The sequence below is a fragment of the Corvus cornix genome, chromosome 7, assembly GCF_000738735.6.
Source record: "Corvus cornix cornix isolate S_Up_H32 chromosome 7, ASM73873v5, whole genome shotgun sequence".
NCBI lineage: Eukaryota > Metazoa > Chordata > Aves > Passeriformes > Corvidae > Corvus > Corvus cornix.
In genome coordinates, this window is record NC_046337.1 from 38,807,758 (window position 1) to 38,824,856 (window position 17,099).

Sequence of the window (17,099 nt, forward strand, 5' to 3'; positions counted from 1 at the left end):
CCGCGAGCCCGGCGGGCGGGGAGGCAAGCGGCCTTAAAGGGCCCGCGCCGCGGGCCGCCCGGGCACGGCGGCGGGGACGGCGCGGCTCGGGGGCAGCGGAGCGCCGCGTACTGACCTGAGCGGCGGGCGAGGCGGGGAAGCTGCGCGGCGATGGCCCCCCCGGCGCGGAGCGCGCCACCGACGGACTCAGCCCGTGACGGGTTCCGCCATCTTGGAAATTTTTTTAGATGGGGAGTCACGTGGTGCAACCATTTTTTCCCCGCGGCCAATCAGCGGGCGCGGGCTATTTATAGCCGCGCGGGGGGAAGGGAGCCAATCGGGCCCCGCCCCGCGCGCCCACGGCCACGCCCCGTGGCGCGCGGCCCGTCGCCATGGCGACCGGGGGGCGGGCCGGGGGCCGCCATGTTGGCGCCGAGCCCGCGGCCTCGCCGGGGTCGGGCTTGAGGATCGGGGTGGCAGGAGCAGGGTCCCGGCCCCACCGAGGCGGGCTGCGAGCCCACAGCAAATGCGGGCCATACCGTGTCGACGGTATTGCAGCCAAACGTGAAACTTCGGGTTTTTTTTTCCCCCCCTCCGGTTTTCCGCAGCCGCGATGCCGCTCCCGAGTGGGCTGTTTTGTTTTATCCCTCAGGTGTCGTCCGCAACGGCAAACAGCTGAAGCGAGGGATAAAGGACAGAAAGGGCAGGGCACGGCTCAACGTCTTTGCCTGAATTGCCGAGAGGGAATAAATAAAGACAGATAAAAACAAAAAGGAGTTGTCCGGCGCGCTTCCCACTAGCCGTGTTTTCGCGGCGACCATCGAACATTGAATTGATTTTTCAGCCGTACGTGGAATTACCCCATCGAACTGACACACCTCGTCTCATAAAACTCATATTTCGTTGTTTCACCTTCCATTCGCCCGCTGCCCAGAGCTCCCCGGGTCCTGCTCCGAGCATTCCCGATGAGGGGAAGCCCAAGTGTATCTGGGGGGACCTGTGGGACACAATCCGATGGGAACATCCCGCCTGGGATGCATTATCCCATTATCCCATTATCCCCAGAGCTGCATCCCTGGAAGCGTCCGAGGCCAGGCTGGACACTGGGGCTTGGAGCACCCTGGGATGATGGCAAGGAGACTTTCCTGCTAAGCTTCCAAGGAGTTTCTTCCCATCCTTGCCTAAGACAAGCTGAAACATGACATTCCTTATTCGCAGGCAGCCATCCCAGCACGCTTCTGGTGGGCTTGATTAATTGGCTCTGGCTAAATTGTTTTTAAAACTTCCAGATTTTCCTTAAAGCAAAAAAAAAAAAAAAAAAATGAACTCGTGTCGTTCAGCCATCTGGATTTACATAAATTCCGGGACCTGATGGGAATTGCTAACAACTTTGTCCCTCTCTCAAAATCTGCATATATGTGGTAGTGTATATACACCGCTCCTCTTCTCTTTTACCTTTTTTGAGATATTTAGCATTTAAATTTTCATTTGAAAGGGCTGCCCTTATACAAATCCCTGGCATATTGAGCCAACCCTTAAAATTGCTTTTTTTTTCATGCAGTGAACAGGCTCCCCAGGGAATGGGCACAGCCCCGAGGCTGCCAGAGCTCCAGGAGCGTTTGGACAGTGCTCTCAGGGATGCCCAGGGTGGGATTGGTGGGCTGTCTGTGCAGGGACAGGGGTTGGACAAGGATGATCCATCAATAATTTCTCCATGCCTGGCAGTGTCCAAGGCCAGGTTGGACACTGGGGCTTGGAGCAACCTGGAATAGTGGAAGGTGTCCCTGCCCGTGGCAGGGGGTGGACTCTGACAGTCCCGTCAGCAAAAACATCCCGTTAACTTCAGCTTTCCATCTTACTTTAATTTTAAGATAACAATTTATTCCCGCCAGCTTCCCACCATTACACTTTGACAGGTCTAGGCTCGAGCACACGAGCAGCATGGCTTGCCCTGGAGCAGGCCGGGAGTTTGGGGCTATTTTCCCTGGAATACACACCTGAGAGCACCACTGGCACTAAGAACGCCACTTCTGCCTAAAGCTGAAGCCCTTTCTGTTTCATTTTCAGCTTCTTTGGGCTCGTGGGCTTGTTTGTTGTTCTTTGGCTGGTGAGGTTTTGGGCTTCCTCGCGTGGTTGTTCTGCCCTCTTTATTCGGGGCCAGCTTGTGTGCTCGGAGGGATGGGGGAATATGTGTATAAATAACCTCCCAAATTATTTTTGAGTGTCAGGAGACCTGTGGGTGGAAGGGCTTCGGGGTTAGAAGGTTACCAAGGCAAGGTAGTATTTGTCACAGCAACAGCTCTGCTGCTGGAAGTTGGCATAGGACACGTCTGCAGCAGCCAGGTGAGCATCTGCCCTCCCTTGTGGTCCCCATTTCTGCTGCAGCTGGGGGGTGATTTGTCCCAAACCCTTTAAACATGGCTTACAACCAGTATTTTTGCCCCGGTGGTCACTGCAGGTTGTAGGTGTGCCCCACCTGTGTCCCCAGCCGAGCTGGGGGCTGTGGTGCAGAGCACTCTCCTGGCCACACCAGCTGCCTTCCCTCTCTGCACTGCTGGAGCAGTTTGGAAACAGGAAACGAGAGGAGCAAGCTGTGCCCTGAAAGTTGCCATGGAGTGTGAGTTTTACCTTCAGGTTTTGATTGATGCCGTACCTGTGGCTGTGGGTGTGAGTACATGTCTCTGTTAATACCCAGTCTAGGCTAACCTGTGCGTAATGGCAGAAAACTAAACCTTTGTCGTTGCTCGTGTGAATTAGACCTCAGAGATTCACGAGGGAAAGGCTCCTTGCTACAAGTTAAACCCAACATATTGGCTATAGCTGTATATAGTCTGTTTTTACTGTAATTGTAGCTGAAGAACTTACTCAGAAGCCAGTTGAAGCAGAAAATAAAAATCTAAAAAAAAATCCAACCCTGGCAGAGCTAATTCATAAAGATTTAAATAAAAAGCAATTACAGAACTTCCCGCCTACCTCCACCTCATCTTTAGCTGAACTCCTTGTTTGTCAGGAATGATTCCATTTTTTCTGTTCTCAAGCAGGAAACAGCCATCACAACACTCCAGCTAATTTCCCTCACTAGTCACAGGGAGCTGGTGAAAGTAAAATAGGGTGCTTCAGCTTTCCACTCCAATCCTGCCACTCCACAGCCTAAAAAAAAAGGAGGATAAAGTTAGGAAGAGAGCCAGCAGGAACTTCCTCTGGAGCCTAGACACCAAAGAAGTGCCGGTGCCACTTGGTTCTGTGGAGAAAGTCAAGCCTAGACACAATTTCCAGCCTGGTGATGGCTTCCTCTTCTTCCTCCTGATCATTCAAATGCCATCACTGACCTCCCTTGGTTTTCCTGCCCCACCCATCACCCTTCTGTGCTTAACCTCCCATTCCCTGTTCTCCATCTTTCCCACAGCACACTGCTTTACTCCTTTTTGGAGTAAAAACCCCATCAAGCCCCCCAAACTCACAACGCAGCTCTGATGGGACAGGCAGTGTTACATTTACATCGCCCCTCTCCTGTGTTCTGCCCCAACATACCTTTTGTTGTGGAGTTTTGTTCTGTTGTTACTGGGGGTTTTTTTAATCCTGGTGAATTTTGCTTCAGCTGGATCTCCTCCTCCTCTCCTTGCACAACTCTTTCAGAGATACACACCTCTTCCTTACCCTGCTGCAGCCCTGTGTGGCTCAGAGCGAGCTGTGAGGCAGAACGAGGGGGTTCTCCTCCACTCCCGAGCCCCCCACGCCTGTGTTTGGCTGCAGGAGCCGTTCCCCAGCTTGGCTGCACACCCGACACTTCATCAAGTCTGCAGCACTCAGGGCCTGAAGAGCTGGAATCCTGAAGCACTACGAGCCAGACTCTCAGAAACAAGTTCTTGCTGTTGTTTTGGGCAAAAGCAAGTCCCTGTCCCCCACTTGGGGGGAAAAAAAGAGCAAGTGAAGTTCAAAATGAAGGTCACAATGTAAAGTTTGCTTTCTTCTCCATATTTACACTTTACTTTTGCTGATGGAGATACACTGGGTTGTTATGGCGGTCATTTTGCAATGCGCTTTTAAAATAAAACTCCTTGCTGAAGTTTGTTTTTAATATTTTTCTGGATTTGTATAAACTTCCTATTTGTTTAGCAGCTATGCTCTCGACTGTGTTATGGAACATTCTGACTTGGAAGGGATCCACAAGGATTCCTACTGCAGAGAGAAAAATTATTCTGGGGCCATTACAAACCACTGCCCAAAAGTTCTTACCGTGTCATCATCCCTCTAAATTACACTGAAGAATTAAGAGTATGACAGAAATCTCTTTTCCCCCCTCAACTGTTTTTTTGGTTCAGTCAATTTTAGTAGCACGCTTAAGGCTTAAATTTAGATAAAAAGCAGAAGTAAGTCTAAAATAAATATGGAATCTTTGTGAAGTCAAGGCTAGGGTAACTGTTGGATACACTTCGTTTATCAGTGCTCATTTTCTGATTCTTAATGGTAAAAACAAGGGAAATGGGTATCAATTTATTATATTTATTTTCATCCATGGCAGCTGCTGGGAGAATAATGTGGGGTGTGTCTCTCTGTAGTGGGAACCTTAGAGGAAATATGGATCCATTTTTCTATTCTGTCTCTTTCACCCAGGAAAAAAAAAAAAAGCAACCAAAAAAGACATCATCCAGGGTGAAAACCAATTAAAATCTACATAAGTGTAAGAAAAACGTGACCAAAAAAAAAAAACAAGCTAGAAATGAAAATATTTGCAGCCTGGCCCCTGGGTGTTGGTTTTACATGAAGATACTGACTTGCAGCTGAATGACGAGTAGGATATTTTTCTACTGAAATATTGATAGTAGATTACACTAAACCACAAACTATCTCCAGAAAGCCCATCATTTCTAATCCTAATGGTGTTTTCTTTCCCTTGGCTGACTACTACATTCATGAGATGATGGCTTTATTCTATCTGGGGGAAAAACTTTTTACCATACAGCTAAATTAACTTGTCAAAAGACTTCAAACTTCGGAAGCTTTTACAGCTCGATTCAAAGCTATTATTCAAGATTGAATGAGAAGGCTGTGGACTGTAAAAGCTGGCAAAAAAAAAAAAAAATTCAAAAAAAAAATTTCAGCAGCATTCAGGAGTTGAATGGAACGCTTACTTTTTGTTCAGGTTGTGTGTGTTTCATTGAGCTGTCTCGGAAGAGCTGGATTTTCGTATTTTAAGGCAAAATGCTTCTTTCTGCTGCTCTGGAAGCTGTGACCCAGTCCGTGCTCTTTCACACACACTTGGTTATATTTAGTTTGTGCCAACCTAAATAAGTGTCAACCAGCTCTCCAGAAATGCGGGGAGCACAAAGGAGAACGGCCAGCAGCTAAATTGAGGCAGAACGAGAACACAATTAGACTTATTTTTATCCTTTTCTTTTAAAATCAGATCACAGACTATCTTACACTCAGCTCCAGCTTTCTCATGCAAATAAAAATGCCTGGTTTCAAGGAGCAGCAACTTTTAGATTTTGCAGACGAGGAGCAGCTGGCAGAGCTTGTGCTTGGAGTCTTTCCTGTCTCGGGTCCAATCTACTTTGGGCCAAAGCTGGAATAAAAAGCCGAGCCGACAATGGCAGCCCCCGGAAGGGAGCCCAGGGCTCTCTGGGAGAGCGTGCAAGCACGGTCAGGATGTGGCAGGATGGGCTCCACAATGGCCAGCACAGGGAGCAGCCTGGATTCGGGGTGTTCCGGAGGCAGGGAGCGCTGGGCACGGGAGCAAGCCTTCAGTACAGCTTGTCACCAAGGCCTGCGGGTGGGGAGGTTCTGCCCTCCACCAGGGACCCACCACCCACTCTCCTATTCAGGAGCTGAATTAGAGTCCCTGCACTGTTTGTGGAGATGCCCAGGCCTTGCAGCGCGTTCAAGCTCAGAGCACGCAACCACGGAACGGGGGACCCAAGCCCGCCAAGATCCCTCTTCTGCCTGACAGGTTCCTCCTCCCGAGGGACCGTGGCCATGGTGGAGCAGGACAGTGTCCCTCCTGCTGCAGAGACGGAGCACTGAGCAGCGGGGTGGGCAGGGTGCACGAGAGGACAGAGCAGGCAGGATGTTAACGTGCTTAGCTGATACACAGAGGGTTGAGGAATGTTTGGGTTCTGGAGTATCAGCACAGAATCATGGAATGGTTTGGGTTGGAAGGGACCCTAAGGCTCAGCCAGTCCCACCCCCCTGCCATGGGGACACCTTCCACTGTCCCAGGCTGCTCCGAGCCCTGTCCAACCTGGCCGTGGGCACTGCCAGGGATCCAGGGCAGCCACAGCTGCTCTGGGCACCCTGTGCCAGGGCCTGCCCACCCTTATACTAAAGAATTTCCTTCTAAATCATCTTCCCATGATCTGAGCTTAGGTTTCGAGGGGGCCAGCAGCAGAGCACCAAGGTGGTTTAGAGCTCGGCACTCCAGAAGCCAAGCTCTGGAGAGCACTGAATTGCTGCCTTCGTGATAAGGTACCAAGATGACCTCACGGTTTTGAGCACTTGAGACTGAAGTTGCACTGATAGATGATGTGTGGGGACAGAATTGCACAGACCTTTCAATTTCCCAGTTTTTCTCCCCTCTGTTCTGTTGCTCTAAGGGCTGTTTAATCTCATTTCATGTGGGTCACAGCATTTCCTGAATACCAATATCTATTAAAAGGCACCTGTGCTTTGCATTTGGCAAAACCTCAGCCGATCTGTTTTCCCTTTCCTATGGCAAAACCAAAATTAGCCAGCTTTGGACTGGAATCCACTAGAAAGCACTAAAATACCTCAAATTTTCTCTGTCTGCTCATCAAGGAGCAAGGAGTTTTTTCCTAATGCAAGCTCCTTAAATGTGGTATCTTGAAAACTCACGTTCCTTACGAGCACCTTCACCGAGTTCTTAAAAAGCATCACAGTAGAGCAGGACGTGCCAGCAGAAGTGTCCGGAATAGCAGCAGTGGCATCGAAATCATGAGAGGAATGTCTGAAAAGCCATTGAAGGGTTGCACTCAGACCCTGTCAAGGAGCTGGGTGGGACTCTGGAATCCGGCCCTCATTTGCAGATACGTTGTTTAATAGAAATGTAAGAAGTGAGTGCTGGCCCACTACTGACAAAAATAAAGTTTAGAATGTATTGGGATGAGAGGTCAGGGGAGTCAAAACCTCTGCAGCCCTGGAAATGTCTGTGTGTGTGACTGTAAAACACGGGCAGAAAGGAGAGCTACTTCCCTCCTCCAGGATCACTAGGCAAGATCAGGTCTGCGAAAGACCAGGAGGTTCCACAAGGGAAAAAAGGAAGAAAAAAGGCAGACTTCCCATTCTGAAACACAGCAGATCACAGAAAACCCATGGAAGCCTGGACTAGAAAAAAGGAAGAAAAAAGGCAGACTTCCCATTCTGAAACACAGCAGATCACAGAAAACCCATGGAAGCCTGGACTAGATCCAAGGGGATGTGTGTGCATCGTTGCACTGGGATTGGTTTAGGATGTTCACACTATGATCCGAGGAGATGAGGCACATGGACCTTGATTCATCCTTATCAGGAGCCTCTTATCGGGTGGCCTGCTGCACATTAAAGACTCGGTTATCAGCAGAGCCTTTGTCTTGGATCGGGACGAGGGGCAGGAGGTGTTCTGCTCATACCCAGAGCCCAAGGAGCAGCGATCATGTGGTGGGAAGTGTAGTGCTCCAAAACTGGGATGTGCTTCTGTGGAACTGGGGAGACAGAAGGTCTTTTTTCCCTTGCTTTTTTCCCCTGCTTCTCTGGTCAAGAGAATCGTAAATCCCAAAATGGTTTGGGTTGGAAGAGACCTTAAAGCCCATCCAGTGCCACCCCCTGCCACGGGCAGGGACACCTCCCACTGTCCCAGGCTGCTCCAAGCCCCAGTGTCCAGCCTGGCCTTGGACACTGCCAGGGATCCAGGGGCAGCCCCAGCTGCTCTGGGCACCCTGTGCCAGGGCCTGCCCACCCTCCCAGGGAACAATTCCTTCCTCATGTCTAATCCAAACCTATCCTACTTCAGTGAAAGCCATTCCCTGTGTCCTGTCCCTCCATCTTTTGTCCAAAGTCCCTCTCCCGCTCTCTTGGAGCCCCTTTAGACACTAAAATGGGCTCTAAGCTCTCTCCAGAGCCTTCTTCCTTCTCCAAGGTGAACACTCCCAGCTTGTCTCCTGTCTTATCTCTGGCACAAGAACACTTTTTATCACCTTGCTTTCGGTAAACCCAGACAGCTCTTTCAGGGGAGTTTACTTGTTAAATTATCCACAGTGCTACAGATGCTCAGCTCTTTATTTTGGTCATATATTTCAAAGAACAGTTTCTCCAGCAAACAGTGCAACAGCTGTGGCTGATAAAACTCCTGGGTGCCATCATTATCCTTTTTCCTGATAGAGACTGTCACAGATTTACCATCGAGTTTTGGCTCGGATGCTGGTGCTCTGCAGCCAGCCAAAAATAAAATGGAGCTGGGTAGCCTTCACATGACAGAAGAAGGATTCCCAAGGTTGGAAAACTCATGGAACTGCAATTACCAGACCAGAGGAAGGAGCTGTGTCCAACACAGGTACCAGAATCTAGTTTGGATGTGGCAGGGATCTGCAGTGATACATTCCCCCATGCTTGGCCACAGGGATCTTGCCACAGGACTGAGGATTTTGGAAGGTGGACTCCTGTGCCAACATGAAAGAAGTTCTCTGCAGATCTCTTACATATTCCCAAGCTGAATTCCTAGAGCATCCATCAGTTTGGGGTGCCTCAGTTACTGACTGTCTACGAATCCATCTCTGAAGTCACACTCCAAAAACCTCTCCTGAGGTTTCTCCTACAAAGTCAGACCTGGAAACCTCTCCAAAGGCATCCTTAGTCTTCAGCATGCAGCTGTACGGAGCGTGAGGTCACACCCTTGGCAGGATACATACCTGCAGCTCTCGGAATCGTGTGACAGCCAGGTGAAGTGCTGGTTTCTGGGATGCACACACCTGAGCGCCCGGAACGGGCACCAGGCCACCAGGGAACACGGGAGCTTCGCAGCTTCCCCTCGCTGCCAGCCTGCATGGGATTCAAACCAGCAGAGAAACCATCCCTGCTCCCGAGGCATCCCATCTTCCGTGGGCTTTAATGAGCCAGCGGGACAGCCCCCGCTGCAGAACAGCAGCCTGACAGTTGGGTTTGAAGGAGCATTTTTGCTCTCCTGGACTTGAGCCCAAAGTCCCGCTTGGAGTAACTCACATTCACGTCAGCAGAACAGCCCCAGCCAAACACAAAGTTCTCTCTTTTTGTTTTTTTCTTCCCCTTTAATTAAACTGTTATTCTCTCAAATCAAATGCGAGCATTCTCCTCATTCCAAACTCAGAAAGATCACAGGTGAATGCTGCCAGTGAAATTAAAAACTGTCTTGAGACAGCTTTGCTTTAAGCAGAAAGTATCTTTTTTTTTCTTTCTTTTTTTTTTTTTTTTTTTTTTTTTCTGGATACCTCTTCACCGAGCCAACGGTTGGAACTGAAGTGGGGCAGGTTTTTAGACTGTCAAGTGCAGAAGATGTTTTCTGTCTGCATTCCTCCTTCAGAAGAGATAAACCAAGCCTAGAGAAATGAGGATGCTGCAGCTCCTCGTGTCGTGGAGGGGTGATCATGCCCAAAACACCCCGCTTGCCACAGGTGCTCCCTTCGTTCCCAGGGCCACCAGGAGCTTTGCTGGCAAAAACAAACCCTCCCTGTCACTGCTGCTTTGCTCATACCAGGTAGTGGCATTTCCAATGTTACTCATGCCCAGAAATCCCAGCGCCAGAAGGGCCACACTTACACCCAGCCCGGCTGCCTTCAGGTCACAAAAGAATCATTTATGTTGTAAAAGACATTTGGGATTGCTGAGTCCAGCTGCCAACCCAGCACCACCACCACGTTCTCCACCAAACCACATCCACGCAGTTGCTGAACACTTCCAAGACTGGTGACTCCACCACTGCCTTGGGCAGCCTGTGCCAACTCTTTGCGACCCTTCCCATGAAGGAATATTCCCTTAAATCCAGTCTAAACCTCCCCTGGCACAACTTGGGGCCGTTCCCTCTCCTCCTGTCCCTGTTCCCTGGGAACAGAGCCCGACCCCCACCTGGCTGCCCCCTCCTGTCAGGGAGTTGCAGAACCCTCAGCTCCCACCAGCCCTTAAAAAACCTCTCGTTACAACCCTCAGCAATTTATTTCCAGCCTGCCTGGGTGTTTTGCAGCGAGTGGGGTACAGAAACCCTGGAGACTGACAGAAAACAACAGAGTTAAAAGAATGGAGTGGAATTACCCATCCCCTGCGCATTAACTGGCTTCAGATGGTACCAGCTTGCTGTTGTTTTTTCTGCCTCTCTGGCAGGGAGTGTTTTATTTGCTTAGTAAAGTTTTCACATGCAGTATGTTGTTGCTGTTTTGTTTTGTTTCTGAAATCCCTTACCTATATATTTATTACAGACAGATATTATACCCTGGCAGTAAAGGAATGCTGCAAAGTGCTAGTTAACTTCTCAGAGCTGCCTGAATAATTCCATAAATACGAGGGGACTGAAATGACAACAATAAAGGGATCTGTACTTTGAACAATAAATATGAACTGGAGCTCTGCTTTGGATTTGAGGCATGCTGCAGCTAATAGGTATTCAGCTTGTGTGGGCCACTGACATTTAAATAAACACATGTGCAGTCCAAGGGGGTTGGCTGCAGAGCCTCTTGTCAATTGAATCCAGCCCTGGGAACACTGAGAGAGTGGTTCAGGACTGCAGGAATTCCACGCTGGGCTCTAGCCCTCGGTGGGATCTCTCCTGAGACCATAAGATGTCCTCCATGGGGGAAAAATAAAAGATGGGGGGGGGGGACACAATGGGAATGAGGAGAGGGGGGTGGAAACCCCCCCCAAAATATGTGGCTTCAAAGAAATGCTGAAAATATTTATAAGAAAAATGCCTGGCGGGCTGCCTGCTGCAGGCTGAAGGAGAGCTCAGCTCCTCAAGCTGAGATAGCTCAGCAACCTTAACAGCATTCCTGCACTGCCTCGGGAAAAAATCACCTCTAAACAGGGCTGTTTCACGTGAATTTGCAGAGCCAGGCTGGAGTGTACTCTGAAAATCCATTCGTGCTGGGAGAGGAGCAGGAGGGATCCTGGGACAACACCTCCGTGCAGCTCCTGGGGCCTGCAGAGCCAGCTTTGGTTACGGTGGCACCAGCTTTCCTGCAAAGGTAGCCCTAAAATCAAGGATTGTTTGGCAGCATCAGACACACAGGGAGGGACAGGTGTACGTGGTGCTCGTCCTCTGCATCTCACACCAAAACATCTGAGAGACCTTGAAGTGTCTCCAGCACTTGTTTTGTGTGATTCCCGTAAACCTTAAGCATTCGTAGCCCACATATTCTCCCTCAGTATTGCAGAAAACACAATTTCACATCCAGGTGTCACCTTTTCCCTCACCAGGGCAAACGAGGGATGACCCAGGAACAAGGAGGCATCAGCTCTGGGGCTGTCAGCTGCAGAAGGAGGGAAGTGTCCAGTTTAAAAAATAAAATTAAATAAAACCAACAACAAAAACAAATTTAAAAAAAAGCCAAAAAAAAATCCAAAGAAGAATGAATTGAGCTACTTATCACTGAGTTCAACACTGAGGCTGTACAACAACATTACAGATAATTAGAAAACTGGGATGGAAGGAAACCATTCTTTTGGTAGCTGGAATCGTGGCTCCTGGGGAATCCTTTGTGGCCACCAATGCGTGCAGAATGGGGGCAATTTACTTGATACCATGTTTCTCAAAAGCTCCCTCACTGGGGGCACCTTGGAAATTAATCTCCCCTGGGATTAGAAGGTTCTCAGGTGAATTCCAAACCAGTAGGAAACAGAAAGGGACAGGTAGGAATAAATGGTGATTTTTCATGGCAGAGGGAATCCCAGTGGAATCCCTGAGCAGTTTGGGCTGTGGCATGTGCTGTTCTCAGAGCCTAAAGGATCAGGAAAAGGGGTATTGGAGCAATTTGCAGAAGAAAAAAAAATAATGACTTAAAGCAGCAGAAATTGGTGAGAATTAGAAAAAAACTGCAAAGGACTGTGGGACATGGCAATAAAAGAGAGTCCCAGGTGCAGGAACACAAAACCAGGCTGAGTTCACCTCAGCCCCTCCCTCAGTATTCCCAAAGAAAGAGAGAATCCAAAGCAACCCTCAGTTCACTCCCAAGCAGCGAGCAAAGGAATGGACAGAGCACAAGGAATTCACAGAATTATGGAATGGTTTGGGCTGGAAGGGACGCTAAAATCATCCGGTGCCACCCCCTGCTATGGGCAGGGACGCCTTCCACTGTCCCAGGCTGCTCCAAGCCCTGTCCAGCCTGGCTTTGGGCACTGGCAGGGATCCAGGGGCAGCCACAGCCTCCCCATCCTCCCAGGGAACAATTCCTTCCCAATATCCCATCCAACCCTGCCATTTAGGCATGGATGTAACTTCCAAGGCATGCTGCTAGGGTAGGGAAAAGGATTTTTCTTTTTCCCCCATGACTTCCTTGCTGGAGGACAGTCAGGGAGAGAACCTTGTGTGTTAAAGTGTCTGGGAAAGAGTTTAGACGGATAAAACAAACAATAAAGTCACTGGAATCAATTACTTCTCATTGACAAAGTCATTTGTGCCTTGTAAAGGAAATTAAAGATGAAATAATTGAACTTGTAAGCAGTCACCCTAAGCTATTCCTCTTCCCAAATTTTACATTTAAAAAAGGAGGGCACACAGATGGACAGGGACACAGCCCTGGAGAATCAGCATCATCCCCATAAAGGGAGGTTTTGCCTCACCAAACCGTGGTGGTCCTGTCAAGGAGTCGACACCTGGATTAGTTGTTCTGGTTTTCCTGGATTTCCAAAAACATTTCCAGTCTTTTTCACTGGGGGCTCTGAGGTGCCTTGGGATCAGAGGTTTTGGTCCTTGCCCATGGCTCAAGGAAGAGGGAACCAAAACCAGAGTCCCTGGCTGCACAGGGACCTGAAGGGAGAGAGGGAGAGCTCGTGTCAGCGCTCGGAGATGCGCAGAGCAGAAAACCAGCAGAGCACCTTGCCAAGCCCACGGCTGGGAGAGTGCAGAAAGCACGTCTGGGAAAGCAGCTCTCGGGGGAAGAGGCCCAGATCTCACTGGAAGCTTGGAAAAACCTGCCCTGAAGTGCAAGGCTGAAACAGCTCCTCTCGTCTCAGGCTGGAGAGGTGCTCTGACAAGGCCATCACAGCCAGCACTGGAGGAACTTTTAGCAAAAGAGGGGTCCTGGGTTTGGGAGAAGCAGGCTCAGGGACTCCCTGGGGCTGAGCTCAGGGAGGCTCTGTCTCTGCTCCAGGAGTGGAACACAGAGCCCTGCCCAACCACCCCAGACCAGTCTCAGCCCAAAAGAGAGATTTTGCTAAAAAGCCTGTTCCAGAGGACAGGCACTGTTTAAAAACCTGTGCCTTTTTGGGGCATCACAGCTTCCTGGAGCGAGATCAGACTCTCTCCCCTTCGAGTATGAAGTTCCCACAGGGGCTGGATTATTTTCCTTCCATGTTTTACCACACAACGCAATTCCTTCACTTGTCTGCAATGACCAGAGAGCTGGAATTATCTCAGCTAGGGGAACACTTCCCTCAAGAACTGAAGAGAGCCAAATAGCCCCAGGAGATCGTTTGAGTCCTGTGAGAAGCTGCTCTAATACCTGCAATACATTTTGGTGATCTACCGCTGCGCCTTGGGCTCTGCTTAAGGAGCTGACTCCTCGTGTTGGGGAGCATTATGGAGATTTGTTTGCACTCAGCTGAGTTATTGCCAACCAGAAGGCTCTGCTAGCAATCACAGGACTGTATTTCTTGGTGATGGAAAGGTGATAGCATTGCACTAACACCAAAACCAAGCCCTTTTGCTCTGATGGGATGATTGCTGTTATCAGGGAGCCCTGTGATCCCTTCCCACAGGATGAGATGCTGCTCTACAAACCACAGGATCCCAGAAATTAAAAGTAAGGCTATCCACCCTTGAGAGAATCGCTCCTTTCTATCCTCAGCAAGATAGCAAGCCAAATTTAATTCAAATCAGAATTTCCTCACAGAGTGGCTGCAGCTGAGTGCCTGTGGGAATTCAGGAAATTACACTGGAAGGGAGAAGGGCTTGAGAATTTGGGGACAAGGAATCAAATCAATCCCTTGTATGGGACTGAGACAAAACCAAGGAGCTGCAAGACTTTAACTTGACAGGCTGGGAGAGCTGGGGGTGCTCACCTGGAGAAGGGAAGGATCCAGGGAGATTTTGCAGGGCCTGAAGGGGCTCCAAGAGAGCTGCAGAGGGCCTGGGGATGAGGGATGGAGAGACAGGACACAGGGAATGGCTTCCCACTGCCAGAGGGCAGGGCTGGATGGGATCTTGGGAAGGAATTGTTCCCTGGGAGGGAGGCCCTGGCACAGGGTGCCCCTGGATCCCTGGCAGTGCCCAAGGCCAGGTTGGAAAATAATCCACCCCTCAGAGCTACAGGAGCTCCAAGGCAGAGAAACCTCTTTAAAAGCCGAAAGCTACAGAGCAGCACTTCACTCCCAGTTAATTGATTTCCAGGTTGGTTTTGGTTTTGTTTTTTTGGTTTCTTTTAAGAGGGATTCTCCTGTGATCGGTTATTCCTTGACAGTTCCCCGCTTTCCGTAGGAAACCGGGCTCCTTCAGCGGTCCCAGCCGGCTCGGCTGAGAAACAGCCTTTCCCTCACAAGTTAATTATAGGAGAGGGCTGAGGGCTGCTCAGCTCCTTCCTCAGGCAGCCTGCACGGCAGCCTTGGCCACAGGAGTCCCCTGTGCGGCCAGCACCGCTCTGGAAGTCGGGAAGAACAGAGGGATAAATCAGGGGATTCACACGGCAGCGTTGTCCTCCCCGCTCAGCTGAGCTGTTTAACCTGTAGCCACCAGCCCTGGCTGTTCTTTACCAGAGCTTCTGGCCACAAATACTTGTGACCTCAAAAAAAGAAAACATAAATTTATTTCTAGATTGCCCAAACAGCAGAAAATAGACACAACCTGTGCGTGTCCCGATGGACCTGGACCTCCCTGCTAAGAATAAAGAGATGGATTTCCTAAGATCTAAGATTCAATTTACTGCTGAGAACTCCCTCCCCCCAAAAAATTAATTAAAACTGCAGCGAGATACACTGATATCTAAAAATATGGGGGGTGGGGGGGAAATCAGATTCAGGATTAGCATTTTGGTTTTAGCAGCTCGGCACTGAATCCGTAGATTGTTAAAACTGCCAGCAATTGATTCTTTTATTACCAGCTACCTGCTGAGAGCTGCCTGTGTTGATGTTTCACTGACAGCAGAACACTTCCTACCCTGTTATTACCTGAAACCACTTGGAAAAATAACACATCCAGCAGGCTGCCATGAAGACATCCTGGAGATGGGAGCTGCCATCGGCGATGCTGACATTTCAGGGTGTGTTTAGGACACCACGTGGGGTTAAACCATCTGTAATGGTTTAAAACAAGCTCGGTTGATCAGGTCCGTGGTAGCTGCAGCACCTTCCAGCAGGTAATGGTGGTTTTTGTAAATAGATGGTAGAAATGGGGCCTTTATGAACACCCAGATCACACAATGCTGCTGTCTTCCATCACGAAATGGTTGGGGTTGGAAGCAACCTTAAAATCCATCTCATTCCACGCCCCTGCCATGGGCAGGGACACCTTGCACTATCCCAGGCCGCTCCAAGCCCCGTCCAGCCTGGCCTTGGACACTGCCAGGGATGTTGCCACAGCCTCTTACTGGCACTTCTCAGCTGGTTATTCCAGCTGCAATCAAAACCCCCCTGCGACATCCCCAGGAAATTGTCACAGCCAAGCACACTTTGCTGTGAGCCCGATATAAACTCTCTCCATCTGACCAGCCGGGTTGCCTTCCCCAGTTCCAACAGCAGCCTTAAATAAACCCACTCTTCCACAGTGAGGACAGCAGCTGCTTCACAGGCAGCTAGAAATTTTGCTGTGGTTCTCAGGAGAGAAGGCAGGAGTCCCTGGAAAGACCAAGGGAAGCAGAAGCTGAACTGTGTTGAGAAGATGTCGGTGGCAGAGGGTTTCTCCCCGCTCTTTGTAGTGCCTCCAAAACACCCTGATGGTGTCAATTTTTCTCCTTTTGTTGCCCCCCCTGTCACAAACACCAATCCCTGCCTTCCCACCCAGCCCCTCGCCATCAGCAGAGATGAAACAAACATCTGGGCTGCCCCTGCCAAGGGCAGTGCCAAACCCACCGCTGCCCGCGCCCTGCCTCAGGGGCAGCATTGGCACAGCCAGCAACAGAGGGAACTTGGCTTTTTGCGTGTCCGACCAACAGAACGGCTATTTAAAAATACCCTTGGCAAGGGGGTGGCAGAGAGGGCCTGAAAATACACATCAAAGTACCTAAAACCTGCAGGGACCCACCGAGACATTGGGGGAGAGGGTTTAGTGCTCCAGACAGCAAAGAGGGACACATTGTGAGAGCTGCATGGAAAGGAAAGCGCTGCCTTTTCAGAGGGCAGCCAGAAATGGAGTTTCATTTCAGGGAGTTTGGGTAGGTTTGGGGTCTGGATTTTCCTTCTGTGACCTTCTTTGTGGAAGGGGAGGCAGGCAAGTGCCAGGGTTGAGCCAGGGTGGGCTCGAGGATAAGCAGCTTGCCCAGCAGCAGAGGAAGCAGACACTGGGACCCTTCCCTCCTCTCTGCCCAACAGGCAGCCAGGAGTAGAAAAGCAGGGAGAAAGCAGGTAGGCATCCAGGGAAACCTCCTTGGGCTCCTTGTTGCCAAACTGAACCCACAAAACATCTCCGTATCAGCACAAGAGGGTTCCTGCCCCAACCCCGTCAGAATCCCCATTTGCCTGAAGGGTTTCTCACGAGGTGATCCAGCAGAGGCTGTCTCCACAGGTCCCTGGAGGCATCCCGGCCCCAGATGGATCTTCAGGATGCCCTTCTCCCCAAGAGCACACCAGTTCTGGCTGTGAAAACACGCTGCGTTAGGTTAAAGGTTGGACTCGGTCCCGGGAGCCTTTTCCAACCTGAACCATTCTGTGGTTCTACAAAGAGCGGTCCATGAAGGTTCTGCTCCTCTTTTCCACACCTGTAAGTCCTGGGGGCTAAAGGACCAGAAGAAAAGAGCAGC

The 17,099-nt window shown here is 50.1% G+C and overlaps 1 protein-coding gene and 1 long non-coding RNA gene across 2 annotated transcripts in view; both read right to left on the minus strand.

Annotated features, from left to right (window-relative positions):
• Positions 1 to 226, minus strand: part of HDAC4 (histone deacetylase 4) — a 175,475-nt gene extending 175,249 nt beyond the window's left edge. The window contains exon 1 of the mRNA XM_039554556.1: positions 116 to 226. The gene's annotated coding sequence lies outside the window, so the exon portion shown is untranslated. The remainder of the gene's footprint in view (positions 1 to 115) is intronic.
• A 1,594-nt stretch (positions 227 to 1,820) lies between these two features.
• Positions 1,821 to 6,178, minus strand: LOC109145753. Its single transcript, XR_002047415.3, has 2 exons — positions 2,953 to 6,178; positions 1,821 to 2,212 (listed from the first exon to the last, which is right to left on the minus strand). It is a non-coding gene; the product is annotated as an uncharacterized LOC109145753 (long non-coding RNA).
• Between the last annotated feature and the right edge of the window lie 10,921 nt (positions 6,179 to 17,099).